This window comes from Eutrigla gurnardus (assembly GCF_963514095.1).
Source record: "Eutrigla gurnardus genome assembly, chromosome: 2".
Taxonomy (NCBI): domain Eukaryota; kingdom Metazoa; phylum Chordata; class Actinopteri; order Perciformes; family Triglidae; genus Eutrigla; species Eutrigla gurnardus.
Window position 1 is genome coordinate 21,023,214 of NC_139916.1, and position 24,805 is coordinate 21,048,018.

Consider the following 24,805-nt stretch of genomic DNA (forward strand, 5'->3'; position numbering starts at 1 on the left):
TTTTTTCTATTGGGATAACAGCTTTGAGATCTTCTCTAAAGCCTTGAGTTTCCAAATAACAGCTGTGACTGCAGAAAAACATCTGTTGGCTTAAGAGAACAAACTCATCCAATTACCTCGATAAACATTGCCCCAGGCATATGCACAGTGAAACACTGATGAGCAGGTACACTGTCCAGGAAACTTTGCCATTACATGGGTTATAGTCAATGCTATTAATGTATTCTTATATTTCTGGAAAAGCTGCTGTGTATTCAAGTTAGTGTGTGAGAATTAAATCTCTGTGAGGTAGGTGTTAGAAGAGATACATGGGTGTCAATGTAACAGAACAACCTCCATGGGTGCTGCTGTGGAGATGTTCAAAGATCACAGTTAAAGTGGCTATACAGTAAATGTCCTTGATTATGTAAATCTATCACAAGGACCCAGCCTCCACGGCACAGCACGATTTGTTTGTCTCCTAAGATGCCCTTATTGTGGTGTGCTTGTTACCAAGGTAACTGCTGTTTTCACAATGGGGATGTGTAGGATGCCAGAAGCAATGAACCAGAATGGTTCAATATAGATAACCCATGTAGGATTTACTTGCACATTGCAACAGATGTGTGTAAAAAAAAATGGATATGAACTACAAATGGCTCCAGTTATAGTAAAGACATGCAGCCAAGTCAGTTGACTTGTGAAGGAGTTTCGTCTCAATACACATCCAAAAAAAGCTGTTCTGACTGCTTCTGTGGGGAGAAATGTTGTGTATAATGAATTAGGATCAGTATGATGTTGTATATTGTGTGTGCAAGGACAATCTGGACCCCAGGCAAAATTGCACCTCTTCTGAAATGCTGATGTTACATAAACTCCATTGGTCAGATCAAGTAGTTTTTTCCCAACAAATAAGTTGGAAAACAAAGCAGTGTAAGAAGCTGATATATAACCATGTCTTTGTTGCACTGTTGCCTGTAAGTGTTTCGAGGACTGAGAAAAACAAAAGGAAGTGGCGTTATTCAAGTACAGCCCAGAAGCCATATAACTCGATTTCTAATTAAAAAAGAATACGTTTTAACACTGCACTTCGCTTATTATTTCCACAGCAGCTGCAAGTCTATAGACTTCTCAAGTATCTCAAGGAACAGTTTGACATTTGGGGAAATACACTTATTCACTTTCTTCCTGAAAGTTAGATAACAAAATCGATATAACTCAAATTTGTCCTTTAAATGCAGAGCTATAGTCTGGAACTTAGTTTATAGACTGGAATACAGGAGACACAGCCTCTCTCCAAAGTTCTTAAATACACCTACCAGTCCCTCAAAATATCACTAATCAATACACACGTTGTTTATTTAAAGGCACAGTGTGAAGGGTTTGGGTGGCATCTATTGGTGAGGTTGTAGATTGCAACCAACTGAAACTTCTCTCATGTGTGTAGGAGAACCGAAATCATGAAAAGATAAATAGCCCTGTCTGAAGCCAGTATAGATATAGATATAGATGTAAAAATCAAGTCAAGGTGATTATACACCAAAAGAAAAAAAACATATTAATTAACATTTCTGCCAATAGATCCCAATAAATCCGACACCCCGACACGAAATTGCAAACATTTTAAGTTGTGCTTTTATATGGAGCTGGAACTCCGTCTTTACATATTTAAACTCCGTAACAGTTCTACTCCAAAATGAAGTCAGATAGAGGCCCAGCATATTTGGGCATGTGTATGGTTCTAAGGATAACCTATAGTCAGTTGCTACAATTAAGTTGCTACAATTAAGCTCACCTATATAACAAAACTGGTTGTTTCTGAGATTGCAAGTCAATTGGACAGTTAACAGCCATTACCCACTTTAGTCTTGTTTATATGCCTAATGTTGATTGTTCCCACTGGCATGTTCATAATGGTGACAGTGGGAATTATGTCAAGAGACATTTAGATGCAGATCAGTGCCAGGTTTAAAGAACGGACCCTGTGGACTTATAACGCAAATTACCTTGAGTGATTTCGATCCTTTTGACACTTGCCTTCAGTTTTTATGCTTAAACAGTTTCCCAATTCATAGCATCCTTCTACATTTAGAGTTCCTCTGTGACAACACCAACCTCTGACTGAACCACAGCTATGCAGCTGTCCATATAATCACATAGACCCAGGCCTGAGGTTCAAACCAACAAGAAGGTACTTCCCCACCTGGGACGAGTGATTCACTGAATAATTCAGCTCAATCGGGCCAGTTTAAACATTAATGGGTGAGTGGGAGTTCCACTCGGCACCTCCCTGGGGACATACAGTAGTTGAGGAGACACTCTAATTGCTAACTCTTGTCCAGTAGAAGTCTTTAATTAAAGTGAGCGGAGACGGCTGGATGTTTTCTTGGCACTCAGCTGACCAACCCTGGAGAGTGAAAAGTAAAGTGGTCCCCCTTTGGCCTTCTCTCTCACAGCCCTGTTAAAATTGCATTGAGGGATACTGACCTTGACTACATTAAGGCATAATTAACCTAGTCAGCTCTGATGTTTGAATCCATTCACATCAAGTCAGATAATGTGACATGTGCCTACAGTTGGTGAAAGGCTTCAAGGTAAGGTGAAATAGTTCTGTCTTCCATAATGTTTTAATTGTTATTTATTACAGTTTTGCTTAATTGTTAACACACTAATACTTGCAATTGGGCCACAGTGACCACAAGCTGTAACTCGGTAACCAATTACAAGCACATTTCCAGCTTTACACTCAGACAGTAATTCTGTTCCAAAACACTACACACGATTCTCCAACATTTGACACAATATTCATGAATGAAATCTCTTGCATTTCATGGAACACCCTGCCATTCAAAATGGAAAACTTAAATTTCTTGAGCCAGACAACATTGACTGTGTTCATGAAGTGCTGTTTGTTTTTAATGTAACTGTCTATAGTACATTTTTCTATTGTTTGTTCTGTAAGTTTGTGTTTGTTGGGATGTATACAGTATTTCAGGGAAGAATTTGCTGTTTATATGACGGTATCTTTGTGTTTATATATTTGTGTCTAGAAACATAATACAATATATTTTATAACAGACTGTTCTCCACACAAGTGCAACACTGAACAATTATTTTTGACAAAATGTTAAAAGAAAAGAAATCGGAATCAGGATTCTCTAAATTCCGAGAAATATTTAGAGAAACAAGGTTGGGAGACAACAGATTTAAAACAACTATTCAGTGTCTCTGCCCAGCACTGATTGACAGGCAGAGACATCATTCAGTGAATAGCTCAAGGCTAAACCAGATTATATAAAAAAACATTAACAGAACAAATCACAGCTCATAAATAAGACGCCATTCTAAGTGAGAAAAATGAAAAAAAAATCCCGTTTGGTAATGGCAAATCAATATAACATCTATTATCACTGTATCCGTGGTTGCAGAATATAACTAAAGAGGGGTAAGAGTTGCAGGTGCAGGCATTTATCAAACATTATTACTGCAATGCCGCATCACACGAATGTGCTACTTTGATAATTAATGAAAGGAGCGTTACAGGCGTTGAATAAAATATAGAAGGATGATAGGACTGTCATAACAGGAAATAATTATTGTGAAATGTAACTCCCTGTTCAATCATACTAGTCTTAGGTTGAGATGGAGTTTATGCAGAATATTGTGAAATAAAATGAATGTTTTATATGCCCTATCTGGATTCCAGATAATAAGCAGTGGTTGGCAAAACATATTCATATAATGCCTAAATAATTGAAATGCATTTTCTTTTGGCATTATCCCCAACGAAAGATCATTCCAGGTAACCAGTTAGTATATTTACAGTATTGTTATTTTATTCACAGCAAGAGGACCACATTTTAGCTTACAAAACCTGAGTGGCGGTTTATGTAACTGTGTGGTCCAACCTGAGTAATCATGCTGGGGAGTCATTAAAACGACAGAAGTGCAATGAAGGGCCCTCAAACCGGCCCTTCCCCCTCCTGAACAACCATTAGCACCACAATCACCACCTCCGCTCCACAGGTCTGCCTACCACCGGATTCGCTACCCACCCACCTGCCCACCCACCCGACACCTCCTAGCAGTTTTGACCCCGCTGACGTCAGCTGTTGCCATGGCAGCGTACCATAAATTTCATGTGACCCAAATCTATTGTTGGGGGAATCTATTGATTCTCATCACCCTCATCCTCATTATCATTACCGTCCTCATCATCCACTTCTGCTGTTCTATATGTGGGCTTAAGATGACACTTATCTCTTGGCGTTTTTTTTTTTGAGTGGCCACTTTATTATATGGGTCGATCCAAGAGCCTCTCGTGAACTGAGAAAATAACTACGGAAATTTGATGCTTGGGAGAAGTTCAGAGCTCTTGATTACGGATGGCTCACCAATGCATGACAGAGATCATTGATTAGGGTCGTGTGTGATTATTGGTCCAGTGTGTATTAGAGGGGCTGGAAGAGTTGTCCAACATAAATGATCACTTCGGACTGAGATTATCCACCAACGCATAACACACCTAAGGGATTGTTAAAGAGATTACTAGCTGCTGTATATCAAGATATTTGTTTGTAATTACAACTATCCTGGATGAATAAAGGTTAAATAAAATAAATCCAACTACTGTTAATGTGGCGCACCTACGATTGTGTGACCACATTGATTTAAGTTTCATGTATTTTCATTTATATTTAATAAGGGAAGATTTTACAGAATAATAGGAACAGTTTATAAGGTGTGGCAATGGGGCGGAACGTTTGTGTCACTCCAGTTGTTGCTGCGGGGACTGTAAACAACGCGAGGCTTCCTCCGTCACGTCAGAATCTGGAGACGAACGAGAGCCCCATGCAGGTCGGTAAACTGGCTCATATGCACTGTTGAGGCTAATAATGTTTATGTGAATGTTTCTGTATTGGTTTGAGTGTTAAAGTTGTTGACTTGTGTAAGTGAGAGAAAGTCAGCAAGACTTTCCCCTACGTTAATAACGTGGAGACGCCATTTTGCGCACCTGTGCACAGAGATAATTGGGACCAAGTTAGAGAGAATTGTTTCTAAATGCTCCGGTACACAGTGAAAGTATAAATATTAAAGCTGTTGATATATATTTTGCATTTTATTCAGATTTTAAGGTTGAAATTAGCACATAAGAGAGTTGGTTACTGTTTGTTAATATGTCCTTATTTTGTGTTGGAGAATATTATAACATGTAACATAAGCATGATTCATGACAAGTCCCTGTAATAATTAGAGACGCTGTTGTGAGGGTTTTGGCATATTAAAGTGGTCAAATGTCAACTTTTTGCATGTTTCCAAAAATGCACGAGAAAGGTTAATTAAGTACCTGAAAATGTTTGATGTGTAGAATCACAATATAAACCATACAAACTGTGTATTAAGCACAAGGGGAAACCTAAAAAGGGATTATTTGTGTGTGAAACTGGTAAATTGTGATTAGATGATTGAGTTTGATGAGAAGAGACCAAATGGATGACTGAAATGGTTATTAGAGGAATGTGTTACATTTACATGATTATTGAATATTGAATAAAACAACCAGAGAAGCAATCTGGAGACGAACGAGACACACCGTGTCCTTATTTGCGGTCTCTCACCTGCTTTCCATACAGGTAATTCATCTGTTTTATGGTGCCCATTCCTGGGACCCGTAACATTAACGTTCACGTTAATGTAAGCCTGCAGGTCCTGCATTTCATTTTGCAGTGAGAACAGTAGAGTTCCTCTTTCCCAGCAACACAGGACATACAGCACAAGAGGATTGTTTTTAACCTCTCCTCATCTAACTGTGAGTGCACTCATTTCCAGAAATGTTGAAAAAAGATTTTTTGTTTTTTTTTCACCCCAAATTCACCAATAATCCCAGATTTCCTGATTACATTTAAAGCATTTGCATAGAATAGTCATTTACTAAACACATCATCCAAATGAAAAAAAAAGTGTATTCATGTTGACCACCCCCAGTTCTGCAGATCTGCATTATCAAACAATGTTGTATCTGTGTCAAGAGGATTGGGTTGCAGATTACTCTATTGTTACTTCATTCCACACACAGAACAATTGGTTCTCAATGCGGCATCAGTTTGAAACATAAACTTGAAATAAAGTGAGAGTGCTGGGGACTGTTTGATTAATCGTGCCAATTTGAATCTTGGATTGAAGACCCAGTTAAAAAAGTTGTCAGAATAGTGGAAGCAGAGTATTCAGAGTTCCTGTTTGCAGCAAATCCACCAGCATGTGGCCAAAAATACACTACACATCTATTCATGAAATACTGAAATGGACAGCGTCCAAAACAATAACAAATCATGTGATGTATTTTCATACAGCCATGTCATTTTTGCATCCACTGTCTATCGTCTTTATTCGGGCAGGATGTTATTAGCATACTCTGCTGTGCATGTGTGCAGGCGAGCTCAATGCAGGAGACTTGTTTTTGTTCATTTATTAATAATTTCTTCATTCAGCTGTGTTTTTCCACTGCCTCCCATAACTATGGCAACCAGCCGCAAAGTCTAAAGTCTAGTCTGGCTCTCTTAAGCAAGAGGAAAATGTTTTCTGCTATTCTCCTACAGCAGATGTTCACTTGTGACTTTTGCCTGTATGAAGGCAGTCCGTCTTCCCAGTCAATGGAGAGCCTCTTATCTCCTTGAAAAAAACAAAAAAACAAACGTACAGACAATCTGCCCACCAGCAGACGTCAACCACATCTCACCACCTACCAGCTGCTTGTAATGCAGACACTGTGTGGGGTGCAACAAGCAACAGGCTAGCTCGAGAGGCTTAATTCACATCTCGGCTCGGTTTCCACTCACTATTATAATATATCTCACAATCCCACAATGTTGATATTTTTTGCCCACACAACTCACTGGGTTGTTGCAGGACTTCAAATTGTTTCTTTTCCAGTGGATATGTTATGGTACACTAGATGGATCCACAATGGGTTTACCAGGTCCATGCCTGGGGGTCCGCCGGGGTCCATGAGACTTCAGTGATGCAAAACGACTACTAAGAGATGTACAACAGGCCACAAAAAGACACAAAAACGACTGCAAATAGAGGAAACACAATCACTCAGTGAAGTAAAATTACCACAGGGACACAAAACAACGCCCTGAAAACCGGACTCCACAAACCGGACTCCACAAACCGGAGTCCACAAACCAATGGGTGACGTCACCATGACTACATCCACTTTGTAGAGAGATGCAAAATGACTAAAGCAGACACGCTCTAGTGAGTACAATGCATCGTTTGTAGTTTTTGTGTCTCCTTCCGTTGGGGCGTCTTGCTCCTAGGGGTGGGAGGCCTTTTACATTTGTCACATAATCTAGGCTCAGAGGGGTCTGGTGACATTCAGCCACTGATGCACATCAGAGCTCTCGCAGGTAATGGGGGGGATGGGGGGGTCCACTTGTCGAATGAGAGAAGCTCCTGGTGGAGTTTGTCTGACTGCGTTTGTTCCCCCAGGTTATACCACACAAACATCCTCAGAGGATTAACTCAGGGAAGCTCATCATAGGATCCAAATTCAGACCTGAAGACCGGTACCCCCTGTGGTTGCCATTTGTGCATTTTCTCATCTTAATAGGTCGCCGACATTTCATCTTTAGGGTGGAAAGTGACAGCAGCAAAGTCAACAACTGTACCGCAGAGTCATTTGCTGGCAACACGGAGAAATATGCTGTCCTGAAATCATACATTATACTCAAAGGTCAAGGTAGAGTGGGTGGCGTACGCAGCACTGTATGACTCAGATATAACCGGTGTTGCTGTTTAATTCTGGTTAAACTTAGCCCCCACCTGCATCATCAATATTCATTTTATGTTAAATGTTTTACTATTTCTTCTCCAACAAATTTGGGTTTCTTTAAAGCTGGAATTCTTGCCGCAACAAATGCTCAAATCCTTATCTCCTGCCCACGAGTCTGGCAATGTCTCATGAAAACAATTTGCCCATTAGTCTTAGGTATTAAAAAGGCAGGATGCCCGTCTCCCAATTCAGATCTGGAGCCACTTGTGTTTACCTCATTATACATGCTTGCGGTTTACATGTTAACAGCTTTAAGCCTATTATTTCATAGAGTTGGATAAAGGATGAAGGAGTTAAGATGTTCCTCTATCGCTCGCTGTGTCTGTACTGTGTGTCTTTGGCTTGGTTGATTTATATTTATGCACTAGTACAGCACGCTTTGAAGAGAAGGTTTAATATTATTCCGTTAGCACATATCAAAATGTGATGATTAACACATACACACCATCTCACATTAAAACCTTAATCTTCTTCATCATCTCTTCCCTTTTTTGCCTCTGTGGTAAAAACAAAAAAATAAACTGCACAAGAGTGCGATATTAAAATGTCACGGTCAGCATCTGAGTTTCAGGCTGTTTTTTTTGTGCATTCCTGATGGTGAAACATTGTTTGTGTTCACTTGTTGCTAAATGTTTCCAGTGTGCTGTCGTTACCACACCTTAGCCTCCAGCTGGTTTGTTACACAAAACCATCTGAGAAGCTTTCATTATAAACTGTCTGGAAAAGGGCAGGAACTTTGAACAAACACTTTGCAGGTGATTGGATGGACGAATCACCAATGTCAATCAAACTCGTATCGAAGCCAGTTGGGAGCAAACATATCGATTAGGGATGCTCCGATCAAACGGCCGCTGATCGTTATCGGCCGACATGGACCCTAAACAGGTTGATCAGTGATCCAACGTGGCATCATGACTTTTCGTAAATATACATGCCACTTCCTCGTTCGGCGTTGATAAACGCGAAAAGGCAATTGTGCGTAATGATAACACGGCATAATGTATATATATATATATATATATATATATATATATATATTTTTTTTTTATTTATTTATTTTTTTTTTTAACCCAAGACTGTGTTTCTGCCTAACGCAGGGTGGGAATTTCACGACGGCAACGACGGCTCTGACTGGCCTTGATGCCCTGTGAAAAAATGGTAAATTTACGGACAAGGTGGCCTTTGTGCCCCTGTCAAAGTCCCAGTGTAAACAGCGCTAGTGACGTGTGGTGAGCTTTTATGGAATTACAGCCACCCCAGTGCGCACAGTCGGCTCGTCCCGTGTCTGAGGATCAGAGCGATTGCTCTGCTGTGATTGGTCCAAAATACAACTTGTGCAACTTCGTAAGCCGCGCAGGTGAAGTAATATCATCACATGCAAGAAGAACGTCAACCGTCCGTCAGCTTAATTACAGCCACCCGAGTGGAGCTGAGCGAGTGGGCAGTGAAAGCACACAGTGGTATTTTTATTATAAAGGTACCGGTCCGGTTCCCGTTCAGTTCCGCTCACACTACGAGTCTGAAGCCCAAGCCCGACCCTGTGTCATACACAGTCATCAACAGTATTTTCATAAAGCAGCTCAATAGCGGGGGGAGATCCCATTGAGCGATAATGAGAGGGACTGCCTATTGATTAAAGTGGACTTGATTGTAAATACAGGACATTGAAAATTATTATTATTATTCTGCCATCCATTCTGTGATCGGTATCGGCAGATTTATGATTCCTGTGATCGGTGATCGGATCGGCCCCCAAAAATGCTGATCGGAGCATCCCTAATATCTATCCATCAAGAAAGAGCCTTACATTTTTTTAAGAAATAATGCCAGGTTATGATATAACTGATGCTATGGCAGCGTTCAGGGCCGGCTCTTGGCATAGGCGATATAGGCGGTCGCCTAGAGCGCCATCTGCGGCGCCCCTCCAGCAGAAAAATAAAAAATTAAAAAAAATGTAAAACAATGAAAATAAAAATGATTTTCTATTCCCAGTCGCCCTCATTTTTTGCTGTTTGCTGTTGTTGTTCAAATTAAACATGTGTGATTGTTCATTTGGCTGGTGTAATTCGTGTGTGTGTGTGTGTGTGTGTGTGTGGGGGGGGGGGGGGGCACCGGAGAGCAATCTCGCCTAGGGCACAAAATTAGGTAGAGCCGGCCCTGGCAGCGTTTGTGGTGGTCTCACACACTCCTAAGCAACACCCGTTGGTGCCAGAAGCTCCTAAACATTGGTCTATGCTCTGGCTTGCCAGACACAAACGCATTACTTGAAGCCTGCTGGATGGATTTCCACATGTTATGTCATCCTGTGATTTTCGTGTGATCTCATGGCATCGCAAGAATTGTCTTGATTTGCATATGCCCAACAAATTGTGATTCAACAGAATACAGGATGTGGTTTGTGCTGAAAGTATAAATATATGTATAAGAGAGAAGCGGAGCTTTTTTCCCCCTCAAATACCAGTCATTGAACAGCCGGACAGCCTGAGGGATAAACAGCATTCATGGCCAGAGGATGAAAAGCAAACGCAAAACACAAGTCGAATGGGTCATAATATCGGCAGAACAGTAGTGAATCTGTATTTGTTATGAGGCTGAATATAGATTATGTTGGGGAGCCGGAGAGACAAGTGAGGTAATGTTGTATGTTGGTGTTGCCTGAGTGGCTCGTGGCTGTAATAGATAAAGAAACGAGCAGAACAATAAAAAGAGAGATGCTGGATAATGGATGATGTTTCTCTGAAGAATGTGTGCTGATATATCGCACAATCGGAATTATAAATGGCTTTATTCAGTTTAGCTTGTTCATTAGAACAAGATCCTGAGGTCCTCTCAAAAGGATTGAAGCCTTTGAATCCTTATGAAATGAAAAAAGGTGATGCTTTGTAGAATTTTGATAAATAGGATCATGAATGCCACCAGGAATGCACTCCCTACTAATATTAAACAAATAACTAATAGATTTTCTTTCAAAAAGGCATTAAAACAAACATGCTTGGCTCTGAAAAGCAGCGGCGGCACCAGAAAATTATTATTGGGGGGGCAATGAGGGGGTCTGATTGTTTATAGGAGGTGCTAGTGAATTCTGACACCAACAAATAATACTATAATAGATGTACTGTTCCCGTGGCCGTGCTGATACACTACATATTGTCGAATGCATGTTACTAACATTTATCATAAAACAAACACAAGCATATTTAACTACTTTTAATGAAATGAAGTGCCAAACAACAAGCACAAAAAACAATACAAATCCACCACAGAGAACATCTGTGGATTTACAAGAGTGTAACTGAGAATTGTAGCACAGTGTATAGTTGTATACAGTATACTCTTACAACTGTCTCTTAACTCACTGAATATGTTTTCTCTCTCCTTCTGTTCTCCTCTCCTTCACTCTCCACTCCTGTCTTCCTCCTCTTCCTCTCCTCTAAACTCCTCCTCCTCACTCTCCACTCCTGTCTTCCTCTCCTCTAAACTCCTCCTCATTCACTCTCAACTCCTGTCTTCCTCCTCTTCCTCTCCTCTAAACTCCTCCTCCTCACTCTCCACTCCTGTCTTCCTCTCCTCTAAACTCCTCCTCCTCACTCTCAACTCCTGTCTTCCTCTCCTCTAAACTCCTCCTCCTCACTCTCCACTCCTGTCTTCCTCCTCTTCCTCTCCTCTAAACTCCTCCTCCTCACTCTCCACTCCTGTCTTCCTCCTCTTCCTCTCCTCTAAACTCCTCCTCCTCACTCTCCACTCCTGTCTTCCTCTCCTCTAAACTCCTCCTCCTCACTCTCCACTCCTGTCTTCCTCTCCTCTAAACTCCTCCTCCTCACTCTCAACTCCTGTCTTCCTCTCCTCTAAACTCCTCCTCCTCACTCTCCACTCCTGTCTTCCTCCTCTTCCTCTCCTCTAAACTCCTCCTCCTCACTCTCCACTCCTGTCTTCCTCTCCTCTAAACTCCTCCTCCTCACTCTCCACTCCTGTCTTCCTCCTCTTCCTCTCCTCTAAACTCCTCCTCCTCACTCTCCACTCCTGTCTTCCTCTCCTCTAAACTCCTCCTCCTTACTCTCCACTCCTGTCTTCCTCTCCTCTAAACTCCTCCTTCTCACTCTCCACTCCTGTCTTCCTCTCCTCTTCCTACCTTCTTCTCCTCCTCACTCACTCTCAACTCCTGTCTTCCTCTCCTCTTCCTCCCTTTCTTCTCCTCCTCACTCACTCTCAACTCCTGTCTTCCTCTCCTCTAAACTCCTCCTCACTCACTCTCTACTCAAGTCTTCTTCTCCTCTAAACTCCTCCTCATTCACTCTCCACTCCTGTCTTCCTCTCCTCTTCCTCCCTTCTTCTCCTCCTCACTCACTCCCCACTGCTGTCTTCCTCTCCTCTTCCTCCCTTCTTGTCCACTAAACTCTGCTTCACTCGCTCTCCAATGCTGTCTTACTCTCTTCTCCTCTCCCCTCCTCCTCCTTTCTCTGTTCTCCTCACCTACTACCGCCCCTTCGTCATCCTCGCTTTCATCCTCATCCTCCAAGTCCGTCATCACTCTGTCCTGCGTCCGTAAATCACCACCACCATCGTCCACTCTTATTCGCTTTTTGGCTATCACAAATTGGTCCATTTCGCTCTGTTGACACAATTCAGCCTGCTGTCTGCGTGCAAACCAGCCAATCAAATCGCACGACACAGGAAAAAAAAAAAACCCTATCACCCGTCCTATAGGAACGTTATAAACAATATTTCTTCAGATGATTGATTGTTAATGTCTCAGTGTCTTAATTTGTTATAGTTTTTAATCCATAAATATTTTGAGGGGAGGGGGGGCAAAAGGGGGGGCGCAGCCTTTGACAGGAGGGTTGAGACCCTGCTTGCCCCCGTTGATGTGTGTCTTTGTCATTTCTACCTGGACCCCAGGAAGACTAGCACTTTGTTGAAGCTAATGAGGATCCAAATAAAGAATAAAGGATAAATGTGGTTCCATGTTAAACCAAAACCATTATTGCAAAACCTTGACAATAGTAATTTTCCTCCGCTCCACGCGTAAAGGTGTGAGTGTGTGTGAGTCTGTGTGTTCATGTGTCGCCACAAGGCCTGTTTCTCTAATGTTCCCAGTGGGGAGCGTTCTGAGGTCCAGTGGGTCTCTGTGGGGAACTAGTGACAGACACCGCTCACCCTGGGGCTTTCACTAACTATGCCATTGTGTTCTCCGCTCCCTCAGGCTACAGTCTCAGTGCTCCGTGATTTATATTTCCATTGAGAGCAGATATAAGGCCGTGAGCGGGATGACACACAGAGGTGTGCGCACAAGCCGCCAGGTTCAAGACATCAATAATTATATTCGACATGAAGGCAGAAAATGTGGCGACTTGATGCTTGTACAATGGAATGATGAATGAAGTGACTATTATAGACAGTGAAAGGTAATCCTATATAATTAGACCGAGCCAAGTATTTATTGTAGGACAAAGGTACCCTGTTAAGTGTTGTTTTGTTGCCGAACAATCAAAAAAGCAATTCTATGTGAAATAATGTACTAAGTGACCAACCAACAATAAACAGTAACATGTGGTTGTACTCTATACTTGCCTCACTGTGATCTGACCTTATAATGGTATCTAAGAGAGGTGTAAATTACATGTCATTTTGCTGAGTCGAATCCTTTTGTTCAGTTCAAAGATGCTTAGCCAATGACTTTCTTAAATAAAATAAAGAATTAGTAAGGTAGTTTGTTACCTTTTTAAGGGGACAGTATAATGGTAATATTGGCAAATGGCAAGTTAAGGAAAAACAACATACAAATGGACACAATACAAGGCAGCTGAGTGCAATGACAAGTGTAAAGAATGCGTAAATGCTCAGGGGAGATTTTGTAAATGTTCCATGAGAATTTAAAAGGCGGGTAAACATTGTTTTACTGCCCTTGTCTTTAGTCCCTGGACCCAGCTAACACCCAGGCATTCCTGCTGTCAGACTCTTTCATTTTCCTGTGACGTCTTTTCCTAACCTTTACAAAAACGCACATGTATTGTAGGGGGACCAACATCTGAAAAGTATTGGCAATAAACATTTTGCAGATCACACACATAATCCATAGTTGTTGTTTTTTCACAGTTGTGGAACACTTCATCTATCTTTCCTGGTGGGTTGACACTTTTTAACGTATTCTTCACCACTGCCAGATGCTGCCCTCGAGGGCTTCTGTATTCTGGAGGAGAATTTACAGTTACGCTAGCTCACTGAGACATTTGGCTGGAGGGAGTTTCGAGTTTTACCGTACGGTCTGCTGACAGGTAAACACGCTGGACTTCTGCTGGACGGAACAATCTCAATTTCTATTGGTATTATTCTGAACTGCAGAGGTACATGGGGAAAACATTGTACATTTTGTTTGTGTGTGTGTGTGTGTGTGTGTGTGTGTGTGTGTGTGTGTGTGTGTGTGTGTGTGTCCATTTGACCAAGGAAACCCATGTAATCTGCTTTCTTCATGACTAGTTAATTGTGTTTGGGATTAACAAGCAAACGATAAAAGGTTACTGATCAAACAACGGCACTTTACCTCATGCCTGGCTGCTATTGGAAGATGTGCATTTAGTGATAGAAAATCCATAGGGAGCAGGCATTGTTAGGCAGGTTGTGGCAAAATGAAAGAGGCTCACTCCCTTAAAAAATGTATTTCCCTGATATCTATAGGAATACAGTAGGGGATTGCTGCCTTTTTCTTCACTCACAGTGTGTGTGTGTGTGTGTGTGTGTGTGTGTGTGTGTGTGTGTGTGTGTGTGTGTGTGTGTGTGTGTGTGTGTGAGAGCAAGCAGGGATCAGCAGTCAAGCTACCTGAATCTTCCCTCAAGGGGGTGTGGTTATGGAATTGGATTTAGCCGGTTATTTGTTGCATTATCTTCAGCACAATTTGTCCAATTAGGGCCATATTGAATTTTTTAATTGTGAAATATGTGCTGTGTGACAGGGTCAGCGCGGCGCGTATCGGAACATCCAGCGTGAGCTGAAAATGCATCCAAATCGATCTGCATGCACATATTTCTGTTTTGCTATCTGTAGCTGCTCACTAATGAGCCTCATTAGGCACTGTGGGATGCTAAAGATGAGAAGTAGCAGTGCAGCAGGTGTTGATAATCTCAACTCTACATGTTTGAATCATTTCTGACCCCCTCTCACTGTGAATAAAATCACCCGTCACTCTCCACATGTCCCCCCCATCACTGCGACGGCTGACAGCCACACACCAGTCACATCGTTGGAAGATGATGGGGATAAAGTGCTGATCCAGTCAGCCTTCCCCACCACGGCACATACCTCACATGCTCCTGAAATATTCAGGAGTAATCCTGGAAGATGGTGGGAAATAAAAATCCCCCAATTTTTTTGCACAGGAGCATCATTAAATATGGACGTGACAAAGGGCTGAGGGTGCGTTTGTTTCAGTAATGCTGTGTGAGGGTGTGAGCGGAGGGGGTGGGCTGCAAGGAAAGAAGCCACAGTGCTCGCGGGGCAGAAGAACTATCTGATCTTGTCTCTCTCGGGGATTGCTGGTAATTAAGAGAAGAGAAAGTGTCCTCCTCTGAGGTCAGGTCCTCCGCTCTCTGTTTCCCTCTCACCACTCATCTCTTCTCCAGCACACGCCGGGAGAGTAGCTGCTCAGTAACTGCATCTCCTACCGCTGGCTGTGTATATTCACTCAGTAAATCCATGGAAGAATCATTTGCTTACATCACTGAAAAAAAAACAACAACCAAGTCATCGCTGTAAAACCTTTTGAATCCCAGAACAAATAATTTCTCACCATTGGTTTCAAACTGCATGGAGATATGTAAATGTGACTGTCCTCTGTCGGGTTTCATAACACGCTTTATTATGAATGCAGTGTCGCTAACAAGGAACGGAATTGGTAATCTGATGTTAAATGGGTGAAGTGACGGTCATGTGTTAGAGAGCAGGCGCCGTATTTGAAAGTGACATTTATACTCTCGTTCTCTGCTCCCCCATCCCCCAACTCCCACCCACCCACCAGCTCTCTCTCTCTCTCTCTCTCTCTCTCTCTCTCTCTCTCTCTCTCTCTCTCTCTCTCTCTCACACATACACACACAAACTATTTTTTCCCTTCATGGCACAGCTTCTTCTATACGCTGCGTGGCATTGCGTAAATGGAGAGACCAGTCGGGGGAAAAATTGTGACTCAGTTCAAACACGTTTTATTAAAGGAGCACCAGATGGCTTAGACAGAAGCTAAACTCTCTCTGCTGCTCAAGTCTGCTGGAAGTAGTTTGCAAAGTTTTTGAGCTGATCTTCCCTGTGTGGACGCACACACACACACACACACATGCAGGCCATTAATTTGCATGCTAATTGTCTCCACGGTTATCTAGCTGTGTGCTGTGTACAGTGGATAACGTTATTAACATACCAAGGGAATGCTGATTTTATATGCAGACCAATGCCTCTAGGAACTTGAAACAGCAGTTGATCTTTGACCCCTTCTCCCTTTAGGCCCTCCTGTATCACTTTATCCACTCTCGCCATTAAATCGCAATCATCCTTTTTTTCATCCGCTCAAAACACATTACATGAACATTCGGTGCAGGTACAAAGATATAGAGAGGAACACATCAAAGTCAAGGTTGAGAGCATTATGCAACCAAGCTGCCTAGTCGCAGCAGCGACAGCCTATCAAGATGCTGGATCCCATTCCCCAGGTTGCCATGGTTGCATCAGTAAAGTTGTGTCACCCGATCTGTGATCATTGCTTTTACTGTAATAAATGAATAAAATATAAGAAGTTGTAAAAAACAAACAAAGAGAAAAATTTATTTTCTCCATGTAACACGTAACAAACACAGACTTTCATTCTCACATAGCTGTGATTCACTCGATTTGAACTCATCTATTTTGACAGCGCATCAGTGGCAGCACCTTGATATGACCACTGGATGCAATTGGACTTTGATTCACAGTGACATGATTGCCCTCCGTCCGAAGAAACCTCCGTCATCGCACAAAGCGGCGATAGAGTTGCTCTCACCAGTCTATGTCTTTTTGAGTAGGTGGCTTTTTATTCCTCACTTTTGATCGCTTTGAGAAAAACCTTATCAAATAATGTTGTCATGGAAACCCAACGCCTGTGAACCACCTCTGTTGGCGATGCAGCTGTGATTCAAAAGCAGTTCACAGTAGGGCAACTCAGATCATCTAACTCTGAATTCACACATGACCTCAGACAAGAGCCACCCTGTCACGAAGAAGACTTCTCTGCATATCGTGGCTGCATGTACCAGAGCCTGAAATGGGTTTGGTTGTAGGTTGTACGCTGATGGTCTTCGGATCAACCAAATCTGACCTGTCGCACCTCTTTGAAAGTGAGACTTTTTATTGTAAAGCTGTCATTGCATAACCCAGTGAGCATAAATTCTTTTTTTTTTTTTTGGTCTGCTTTTCACTGCCTTTATTTATCAATATGTATTCTTAGATCGGCTAAATACAATTCTGTTTAACTTGTTCGGAGACTTCTTACCTGGAATTGTTATTACATCCACGCTCTGATTTCATCACTCCCTCAAGGATGCATCAGGGTCAGCACAGCACAGAGAGGGGAGGGATGATATCGACTTACCTACGTAGACTCATAGGTGGGACTTGTGAAACATGAACAACTGCAGTAGCAGCAAACAGTAAAAGGGTAAGCAAAGCACTGACAACTTAAGTAAACTGCCAACTGCCACTGATCAAAAGGGTGTGTGAAATAAGTGAACCAGACCTAATGGTGGGCTCAAGGTGGCTACCTAAACTAGAGGCTGCAGGCTCTTGCTCCTAAACGTTGGATTCCTCCCAGTTTGAAATGTTCAATTCCTCTGCACGTTTGCCTTTCTTGGTGCTAACTCCACTGTTGGCTTGGAGAGGGTGTGATGTCACATCCCAGCAAGGAGCTTTACGTACTATATGAAGGCGTATATCTGCTACAGACCCAACTGTGATCCACTTCGCGCACTTAGTCCAACCACTTGAGGAATGAGGACCCTCATTGATCTGAATGAGGTGAGTTGGAACAGAGTGAGCTCCTGGGGAAAAGGCACAGGGTCATTGAGCAAATCCTGGTGGATTACGTTGTAATGTGAACAGCGCTGTGCAGTGTTTTGGCATAGGAGCAACCTTCAAACTCAGGAATGTGTTCATCTCAAACGGGACTTCATGGACCACATTCCGTGTCTCACTGTATTGTTGTTGCCAAGGATCAATCTTGGTAGGTGGGTGTTTGGCTCCTGTGCCCCCCGGATGTCTCTGATCTCTGGATGTATCCCATTGATGGCAATCACGTGGTCCTCTGCCTTGGGCAGTGCTTTAGCGGCAAGGCAGTGGGAAGCAGCCATTACCACATGGCTGACCTGTTCTTCGCCGTAGGCCCTGCAGATGGTCACCTCCCAGCCATAAGCACCACTTCCTTCTCACAGCCCAACAGTTTCAGGAACTCTACGTTCACGGGAAGTCGGCATATTATCGTTGGAGTTAGAGGATGAGAAGACTGGAAGAGTTTGCAATATCTCTGCTCAAAACATTGAACTTACCATTCTGCATGCTCTCAACAGAAGATGGTGGACATGATAGTGGCTTAAGCTTTTATGAGGTCACTGAGTGAATATCAATTCTATGTAATGTGTAACAAGCATTTTTGTCATCCTACTTCCTCGCACACGACAGGATTACAACAGTGTTGGCATGCTTTTGATCTTGTGGTATGATCTCAGTCTGGCAGATGGAGCACAAGACACTTGTGTCATCGTCTGGCACAAGACACTGGTGATGACTTTTACGGTAGCTCTGTGGAATTGCAGAGAAAAGTTCAAAATGTAGATGACTCATCAAGCCTTGTTTTCCTCACAAATAGGTAATAACATAGCGTGACAATTGGTACACGGTACAAGAGTGTGATGAGGAGTTGACGTGCACAGTCCCAACCAATCACAACAACGCGTTGTGAGGACCTTCGTATCAAGCAAGTTGATTGGTTGATTGAACTCCTGTCGGGATGTGGTTCGAACAGAAGCCAAAAACAAACTTAAGTATACCACATGTACGTATAAAAGAAACCATGCTAATGTAGTCCAAGTTATTTACAACATAGAAGTCCTACTCTCTACTGGTTATTCATGCTTCTTTTCAGTAACATTTTAATCCATGATAATTTCCACGACTGTTAGGTCAAATTAAAGGAATAGTTCAACATTTTTAAACAGGTAAACACAAGCTTACCAAATAACATGTTAAATATCTAGCTTATTTAGTCCACACACAAGAACTGAAGCGTATAAAATACACATTTCAGTTTCATGGGGGGTTGTGTGCCACACTATAGCTTTGCCCTGCAGAGTCACTTCCTGACGTCTCTGCTGGTTGCCTGGCAACTTCACAGTGATCACAAGACGACACAACAGTGTACATTGATTTTGTTGCCTTTGGATGGAGGAAGGCTAACTGTTTCCATCTGCTCACAGTCTTTATGTTAAGCTAAGCTAACTGTCAGTCTTGTTTTTAATTACTTAATTAAATTATCTGCAATAAAGTGGATTTCCAAAAATGTAGATGTATTCCTTTAAGTATTTCAGTTGATTTGTGATGTTGTTAGCATAGCTTAATCAGTTTCACCTCACTTACAGCTTTTGTCGTTGTTCTAGAAGTTGCAGACGTGAATCTATGGAGCTTTATCACGACAGTGACCATGGATATTCATTCATATAATAATATAATCTAAGCCCTAAAAGCCTTTGACAAAAATCAGCTTAGTGCGTTATTTTAGGAAAGCCAGAAATAGCACAGGGAATCTTGGCAAGTACTGACATACAGTACCTACCATAAATAAACAGACGTGAAGACGTTTGAACAGCTCTTCCACTTGGCCGTACGCCCGCATCGAAAAATCCACTGAGCTCCGGCTCTTAATTGTCCACCACAAACGCCTTCACCTGCTGGTGTGTAATCAGCTTTATAAGCGAGGAAAGATTAGTGATATTCTCTTTGATCAGCTTTTTTTGTTTCAGCACAACAAAACGCTATCATGTGACCCAATCGAATATTACATTTCTATACATTCATCATTTATCGGGAGTTAGAATCCCTTTGCTGCTAAGGAAATATTAGATATACTGGGACACTCTGGGATTTGTTCACTGTTCAGAGACATTTAAGAGTCGCCATGTCTAATTCATTTGAAGGATTAAAAAATAAAACACAAGCCCTACATTTCCATTTTAACATTTAAACACCATAGTTGCAATGTGGACAACTAATCTTATATAATCTTACATTGCATTTATTGTAAATTCATGGCAGATATAATAATATATCAAAAGCGCTCTCTTTCATAACACATTAAAACACATCCTACTATCTGCAGCAGCTCTGTTGTTCTAATTTTATTTAATCCATTGGCTATGATGCAAGAAACAAAAAATAAATAAAAATTGGGAAGTGGTTGGATTGCAGGCTTTAAAGAGGCTTCTTAAAGTGCTGTGATGGACTGTAATAGAGAAACATCCTTCCTCTGGATAGATGTGGCCCGCAATAACAACGTCCATGTCATGTATTCATAAAAAATCCTTATACAGCCTTTGATACAAGATGTATGCTGACAAAGAGGGAACAAAGAGAAGACAACACAGCTATTGTGGAGAATGAGGCCTTGAAACATGTCAAAACTGGATGCAGAGACAGTGATCGTGTGTGCGTGTGTGTGTGTGTGTGTGTGTGTGTGTGTGTGTGTGTGTGTGTGTGTGTGTGTGTGTGTGTGTGTGTGTGTGTGTGTGTGTGTTTCAAATTAAACTCTTAAACACTTAAAATAAACTATTTTACTGTGTGTATACAAATATGTTGTTTTGCATGGATCAGTGATCACAAAGGACACCATTTGCAACACTTTGAAGTGCATATTGTAAATTGAATCTTCATATTGTGGCTGATGCCTCCAGCTCTGACCTTTTTAAAAGTGTCAGTTAAGTGTCGTCAGCACTCCTCTCTACGAGTGATAACAAATCACGCTGTGCCCTTCATGATTTCACATCTCAGAAGGGCTTCTCTTCAAATGTGTATTTGAGGAGATGCTGAAACGCAGTCGGCTTCTGCCAGAGGAAGCCATCGTTCATGTTTGGTCAATAAAACAAGGGACAAATTATAGTGATTTACATTTAGTGTTTCTGGCTTGTTTTAGTGACAAGAAAGAATATCAGTCTGAGATTTAAAGCCTGTTGCTGGTGAGCAGTGGTGGAAAAATAGTAAGAAATACTGTTACAGTGAGTTAAAGTCCTGCACTCAAAATCTTAATCAAGTAATTAAAGTGTATGCCGCTAATTTGAATATCCTCACCTAACAATAATTGATAACAATTAATAATTATGAACAATGTTTAACTTCCCTTCATATTACCAGCACTGTTTGCCTCTGAGACAGGGGCATAGTGTGGTCTGGTCTGTGGTCGGCTACAGTCTGCAGCTTTTATGCCAAAAAACAAACAAAATATTTTTAAAATTCTGATATCCCAAATCTAAAATGACAGTTGAGAGTCAAGCAACGCCAGCCATCAAGAACATCAGCACAACGAGCCAAGTGCATTCTGGTGGTTGTAGGTTTTCTACCTTTAGAGCAAAAGGGAACAGCACAGCCTTGTTGTTTGCACCTCTCTAATGCAGACAGCCCAGATGTATTTCCGTTGGTGAAATACTAAAATGGAAATACTCAAGTACAAATACATCATCATGGTTCTTATGGTACATTACTTGTGTAAATGTACTTAGTTGTGTTTGGTGTGAGTGCCAAATACTATCTAGCTGGTGACTGATTATAAAATCATCTTTTCCCCATCACCTCCTGAAATATGTTCACAAACAGAGAAAAATAACCCCTCTGATCACCCGTTGCCATAGCAACTCCAGCTTGAGCGCTGTGATGCTACAAGGCCATGGATGTCGTCGTTGATATCAGGAGTTTGCAGTGAAATAGCACAGCCTGTCTCCAACCAAAAGTACTGGGGACGCGGTAAAAAAGGTGGTTGGTGGACAAATAAAAACAACAAAGAGACACACTCTTCACATAAACATTAAACAGCATAATAAACCATGTGATTGCAGGATGTAATCAGACCAGAAGAGACTCTTGTGAATAAGACAAAGAAGTAAATGGAGACACTCTGTGGCTGGACTGAGAGGAGATGAAACAGCCAACGCTAACAAGAAGAACTGGTCATGATTCTGAAGCTCTGTGGATTGGGTTGTCCACGGCCGCATGGGAGACACGGCGAGGAACCGTGGATTCGCCCTGAAGAACACAGCATCCTGGTGACAGATCCCCAGCTGTCTCTTCTGTCCTCGGTGTTGAGAGATGACAGCTGAGTCGACGTTGTGCAGTAACTACGGCTCGCTTCATTACATCACTGATATGGTCGTGACGGGAGACAAAGTGACTGTAAGCGCTGAACACATCAGACATCGCTCCGTGAACACTTTTCAACTGTTCCCGAGCGCTTAGGCATCACTAATCTCGTCTTTCACACTTGTTACAATTCTGCCAGTCGGATGCAAAGCTCATCTTGCGGACAGGCAAGTGTCGAGAGGTGCACTTGCTGCTTTATTTGCACTGCATTACCATATTTGTCCCTTCAAAAATATACTCCTTTTGCCAAATTTGGCACGGTGGTTCACGTCACACAGATCAAAATCCACCAGCTCTCGTTCATCATTCACAGGTTTGAAGTTTGAACCATCACAGCTCCAATTTCTCAGTTTTTTTTTAAATAATTTTAATTGAGTTAATTATTTTTATTTAATAGGGCAGATGCTGTGGTGTTCAATTAGTCTCAAAACCCATGCAGATAAAAACAAAAAACAGGTATGTGCAGGTGATACGAGTGCAAAGAACAGCATCTGCGAGCACAAATCCGGGCACGGAGCTGTGACAAGCCTGAGTTCTTCCCGATGCGCTCACGACTGCTCAACAATCTCTTGTCAACTTAAATCTGAGACTTTGGAGGTGTGGATGGGATAGACAGAGGCTAATGTCTCTACTCCTTTCACTCTGTGAACCACACGGGTATGCCAGGTGCCGTAAAACAGTGGGTGCTGTAACGGTGCAAGAGTGTTCTCACATTCATTAGTTGCAAGCAGAACAAGAACGCAGCTCCGTCAAGACCCTTAAGTGAAAATTTCACTAAATTGCTCCCCTGAAATGTGAATAATGGCTTCCTCGACATAATTCACTGGCCCTCAGAAATGAGCGATGCCCGATGCCCGCTGTGCTACGACGCTCTTCCACTACTCCCTCACGAGAGTGACCGAGCCTGGCTGCTGAAGGAGCGCGATCCCAGTTGGCAGGAGCTGTAAATGGCCAGTATGGCAGCTTGGCTCCTCTTGGTGGTTGCAGATGGCACCCAGCGACACCGGGGTCAACGTTCTGTCCGCGCCCCGCCAAACATAGCTGCTCGTCCCGGGTGGGAGGCTTCGTCTTCACCTGCCTCAGCACATTTCAGCACATGTGGTTGAGGAGGCAGCAGTGCTCAGAGGAGAGATGCACTTGGAACAGAGATGGTTTTTTTTACTTATTTTACACTTGTCATGGTAAATAAAGTATTAGCATTGGAGAATGCATTCAGAATTTCGTGTCCAATATCTGTAGTGGAAACTGGATTCTTTTGACCATTGATTTCATGGTGAACAAATGTGGGACAACGTACTCACATTGAAGGAAAGCCATCTGCTTTCTGAGTCTCCAATGTCTCAATCCATGAGCAGCCACTGTGTTCACTTCCTAGTTTCATGTATATGTTTCTTGTTATGCTTCATTTACGACGTGTAAATACATATGGACCCTTCTGGGGTTTGGATGAACGACTCGGAAAGAGATTTCATCTCCCAGAACAATCAGCTGCAGATGCTTGATTTGGCTCTTCGAGGGTTGATTCACCCACATTGCAGAAAAGCATATATCCTCATATACCACTTGGACTTGAGCCATGCTGATTTTGGTCAAGCCATCACAGGCTGTGACTGATCTACTTCCTCCTAGAAGATAGTAGCCTTTACTAAACACAGTTGACAGCTTGTATGATCCAGGGTAACGTTCAGACAGCTTTTCTGGAAAGAGATGTTTCTGTTGATCCTTTCAATCAACAATGTTTAAAATTCCTAAAGCTGTTACATCACATATCATTCTACTGATATATTTCGCAACTACCTGCATACTATGCTTAAATGAGACTTTTTTTTTTTTTGGTGAACCATCCATCAAAGCAAATAAGGCTGATCTGACATGGATTTTACAAAAAAAAAAAACAGACCTAGAAACACATCTTTTAAAATCTCATCATTATTAGAGACATTCTTCTAGTCCAGCCTACAGAGCAGCATCATCTGATTGTCCAGGTGCTTTTTGGAAGTAGGTGTTGCCAACACATTGGCTAACAACATCACCCTGGTCTGAATAATATCCTCTCGTTCCCTACCTCTCCATTTTGCATAGGTGCTTATGCCTGAAATGCCTTTTATATGGAACTGGTTATTGCATTCCCTTCATTTGTGTTATTATGAAGCATCATTATTGCTGCGTATTGAGGGAGAAAACAAATAGAGCACTATAACATCACTGCCTGCCCTGTGTTGAGCTGCTCTTTGTGAGCTTTCAGATCAGCTTTTATATCCTGGTCCTTCTTTTTGTAGGTATGATTCTCACAACTTCCATCATTCTTTGTATTTTAGCCAATATATATTCTGCTGCAATACATGGTTATTGGGTATATATATATATATATATAGCCTATATATATAAACTGAAAATAATAAGTAAAGAAAAGTGTAAATATCACATAACAGATCCCCATCTCCTGGATGAAAGACCTGAGTTTGATCCATTCATCCACAGCATTGATTTTGCCGCTCTTTATTCTACTAATCTTTCAGTCAATACATATGCATTCATATTCATCTTTAAACCACATTTTACTGCACAGGTTTAAATGGGGG

General features: G+C 41.9%; 1 protein-coding gene across 1 annotated transcript in view; it reads left to right on the top strand.

Moving 5' to 3' along the window:
- arl6ip5a (ADP-ribosylation factor-like 6 interacting protein 5a) overlaps window positions 1–24,805 on the top strand; it is a 467,731-nt gene that overhangs the window by 28,934 nt on the left and 413,992 nt on the right. The gene's annotated exons all lie outside the window — the stretch shown is intronic.